The sequence below is a fragment of the Haematobia irritans genome, chromosome 5 (genome assembly GCF_050003625.1).
Source record: "Haematobia irritans isolate KBUSLIRL chromosome 5, ASM5000362v1, whole genome shotgun sequence".
NCBI classification, from domain to species: domain Eukaryota; kingdom Metazoa; phylum Arthropoda; class Insecta; order Diptera; family Muscidae; genus Haematobia; species Haematobia irritans.
The window spans coordinates 125883515-125888299 of NC_134401.1; positions in this window are offsets into that span (position 1 = coordinate 125883515).

Here is a 4785-nt window from a genome sequence, read left to right on the forward strand (position 1 = left end):
TGTTAATTACTCGTTTCATGTAGATGAAAGCCAGATCATTTTGATCAATTTTTTTCGTACAATATCTCTAATACTGAATACTTCTTTACTATGCAATATAAATTTATAACACGATTGTGCTATATTCTTATGCAGGGGTGTATATGAAGCTGCTAGGTAATCAAAATAAATACTCTCCAGAGAGAGAGAGAGGGAGAGAGAATTGTATCGGAATTTGTCTTCTGAACAAAACACAAACCAAATAAAACGCTGATGTATACAGATGACAGCCCCGTTTGGATATTTCATTGTGAGCGGAGAATGGCAATATAGAATAACAATCCAAAGAGGAATGGAAAAGAAACAATTGTTCACATAAAAATGACCAAGGCGGCTTATTATGGAGGAAATGATTAAAGATTAAAATTAAGATGTAAGAAATAAACAAAAAGCATTAATAATTTTAATACTCTTGACATGTTAAACAGTGAACGAATAAAATCACATTGAAGTTTCACTAGTAGAATAGTGCAGCTTGCTTAATACTATATGAAGGGAGATAGAGAGAGAGAGGTAGCCAATGTGGAAGAGAGGCTTTGAAAATGAACCACGATTTGTTTACAATTGGCGTTACCAACATAAAACAAAAATTAGTTGATTGGTAGCGTAATTTAGTAATATAACCAGTGTTGCCACTGCCTCCTCCTCCAATATTTTGCATATATTGTCGATTTCTTCGGAGCAATAATAAATTGTCGTTTTCTGTAAATGGGTGGAAAATTTGCAATAATCAATTACGACAGTGTCATAGCTTGCAAATTTGTCTCTGTAATTAGTTACCGTTTTCATGAGAATATTCTACTGAGCCTTCTCGTTTATTGATTCCAAGGTAATTTACAAGGTAGTGAACCACTAAAGAATACAAAACTAAAAATTGGTAAGATAATTCTATTTTGAAGGAAAAAACAAATCTTAGTGAAAAATTAACTGAGCATAATTGTTTATTCTAATCTTAAGTTAAATCAAACGATACAGTTCAACAAGTAATTTTGTACTAAACTAAGAATACTAAAAATACTTTACATTGAAGTCAAATATGTTCCAACAAAAACCAACAGACTGTTAAATCTGCAAGAGAACGAAATCAACCATTTTTTCAGCTAGAATAAACACTCGACATTTATAAAAAGATTTTGTTGCTGAAAATCGAGATTTCTTCACTATTGAGAATCTGGTGTAATGTGAATATACTCCATATTTAAAAAATTTTGTATTCACTACTATCTGAAAATCTTACTTTTCTTCGTAGAATATTTTTAACTTCTTCAAATTTTGTTAGTTTTTTGTAGAAATTTTTAGGAAGATATAAATATTTTACGACATAAACTACGGTAACATTTTTGTAATACCCTCCACCATAGGATGGGGGGTATATTAACATTGTGATTCCGTTTGTAACAATTCGAAATATTGCTCTAAGACCCCATAAAGTATTTAAAGGGTCGTGGTGACCCTTTAAATACTTTATGGGGTTGAAATCATGCTATCTTCCGAATGAAACAAACTATCGACTTGAAACTTGGCACAAGTAGTTGTTATTGATGTAGGTCGGATGGTATTGCAAATGGGCATATCGGTCCTTTTTTACGGATAGCCCCCATATGAACGGACCCCAAGATTTGGCTTGCGGATCCTCTAAGAAAAGCAAATTTTATCCGATCCGGCTGAAATTTGGTACATGGTGTTAGTATATGGTCTTTAACAATCATGCAAAAATTGGTCCACATCGGTCCATAATTATATATAGCCCCCATATAAACCGATCCCCAGATTTGGCTTGCGGAGCCTCATGGATGAGCAAATTTCATCCGATCCCGGTGAAATTTGGTACATGGTGTTAGTATATGGTCTCTAACAACCATGCAAACATTGATCCACATCGGTCCATAAATATATATAGGCACCACAAATTATTCCTAGACCCCATATTTGGCTTGCGGAGCCTCTAAGAAATGCAAACTTCATCTGATCCGGCTGAAATTTGGTACATGGTGTGAGTATATCGTCTCTAACAACCAAGCAAAAATTGGTCCACATCGATCCGTAATTATATATAGCCCCCATATTAACCGATCGCCAGATTTGACCTCCGGATCCTATTGGAAGAGCAAACCTTATCCGATCTGGTTAAAATTTGGAATGTGATTTTAGTATATGGTCTTTAACAACCATGCAAAAATAGTCCCCATATAAACCGAGCACCAGATTTAACCTCCAGATCCTCTTGGAGTAGTAAATTTTTTTCCGATCCGGTTGAAATGTGGTACGTGGTCGAAGTATTTAGTCTTTAAAAATTTCGTCTATATCGGTCCAATTATATGTATCCCCCATATAAACCAATACTCAAATTTGACCTCCGGAGCCTCTTGGAGCAGCAAAGTTCATCCGATTCGGTTGAAATTTGTTACATTGTGCTAGTATATTGCCGCTAACGACCATGCCAAAATTGGTCCATATCGGTCTATAGTTATATATTGCCCTCAGACAAATCGATCTCAAATCAGACAAAAATCGGTCCATATAGGTTCGTTCACATTTCATTGAATTTACGACGATGATTCTTTCAAACTTTGATTTGCAACCGAATCTAAATCATATTTCAATCCTTTAATATTGTTGTACTGATTTTCATTTGGTTTTTAGTAGGAAGAATCTTTCACCGAAAAATGTTCGGTGAAATATGCAAGTTTTTGATTAAAACTATGAACAATTTAAATAATAAGAGAGTGTTGCTGAAGACCGTGAAATGTCGATTCGTCGCCGTTCGCAGCAATTGGGTTTGTGTTATTCGACCACATGGAAGATTTTACGCAAAGATCTTGGTGTAAAACCGTATAAAATACAGCTCGTGCAAGAACTGAAGCCGAACGATCTGCCACAACGTCGAATTTTCAGTGAATGGGCCCTAGAAAAGTTGGCAGAAAATCCGCTTTTTTATCGACAAATTTTGTTCAGCGATGAGGCTCATTTCTGGTTGAATGGCTACGTAAATAAGCAAAATTGCCGCATTTGGAGTGAAGAGCAACCAGAAGCCGTTCAAGAACTGCCCATGCATCCCGAAAAATGCACTGTTTGGTGTGGTTTGTACGCTGGTGGAATCATTGGACCGTATTTTTTCAAAGATGCTGTTGGACGCAACGTTACGGTGAATGGCGATCGCTATCGTTCGATGCTAACAAACTTTTTGTTGCCAAAAATGGAAGAACTGAACTTGGTTGACATGTGGTTTCAACAAGATGGCGCTACATGCCACACAGCTCGCGATTCTATGGCCATTTTAAGGGAAAACTTCGGAGAACAATTCATCTCAAGAAATGGACCGGAAAGTTGGCCACCAAGATCATGCGATTTGACGCCTTTAGACTATTTTTTGTGGGGCTACGTCAAGTCTAAAGTCTACAGAAATAAGCCAGCAACTATTCCAGCTTTGGAAGACAACATTTCCGAAGAAATTCGGGCTATTCCGGCCGAAATGCTCGAAAAAGTTGCCCAAAATTGGACTTTCCGAATGGACCACCTAAGACGCAGCCGCGGTCAACATTTAAATGAAATTATCTTCAAAAAGTAAATGTCATGGACCAATCTAACGTTTCAAATAAAGAACCGATGAGATTTTGCAAATTTTATGCGTTTTTTTTAAAAAAAAAGTTATCAAGCTCTTAACAAATCACCCTTTACATTTGAGACAAATATAACGTTTCGTATTTTTATTTTGTATTTAGTATTTCGGTGTCGATTGGAATCAAATTATTTCTGAGTAATATTTTTGTAGTAATTAGGGTATGGTCACACAGGTCAAATATTTGACTGACATCAAAAAAGAACTTATCACTGCACTCAAACCAGCGAACATTTTTACCTCATATTGGATAAATAACATAACGATACGAATGTTTTCAGAAAACAGTTCTCAGATATTTCGAACATGCTCCTGGAAAAATGTTTGACACTCATTTCGGTCAAATATTTGCCTAGTGTGACCATACCCTAAGTTTCTTTCTATTGTTCAGCTATGTGGTCCAGCGAATTTTGTGTTTGCTGAAAACGCAGCGTTCGTTGTTCGAACTTCTGTTGGCACAGAATTTAAAGTGAGTAGGTCCATAAGCGATATTTCCTTTAAATCACTTTGATGCATAATTGAGTTCAGATATAACAGCCTGTTTCTGTATGTCGATCGAGCTCTATCGATCGACTGGAATGCATAGAAACAGCTGATTTCTGGTTATAAATTCAGCTGTTTGTTTCGATTTCAGTCGATCGATTGGGCTCGTTCGACATACAGAAACAGGCTGTAAGACAACGACCATTTAAAATTCCTAATGTACACTGTAAATATAACAAAATTTCTGGTTATCTTAATACGTTTTCTGTTTCATACAATTAACTGTTTCGTACTATTAACTGGTCTTAATCAAAATTGTTCGCTTTATCTCTAAAAGGATATGGTTATCTTAATTTTGAGAAAATTTCTACGAATGTTATGTATGTTATATAGCCCAAACTCTTACTAAACACATAAGTTAAGCTTGAAGACAAGTTGAATTCAACCTCATGTTAGAGATATGTTGGTTTATGGATATTTGAATGCGAACAATGTTAAACTTCTCGCCACTGACTTGATGAGACAATTAATCGATAACCGATATTGTCTTAGGTTTATGTCTATGCTATATAAAATAACGTGCTAGAATACAGGGTGTCTCAGATATATTGATCATACAAAAACCATTTCAGTCAACATGGATT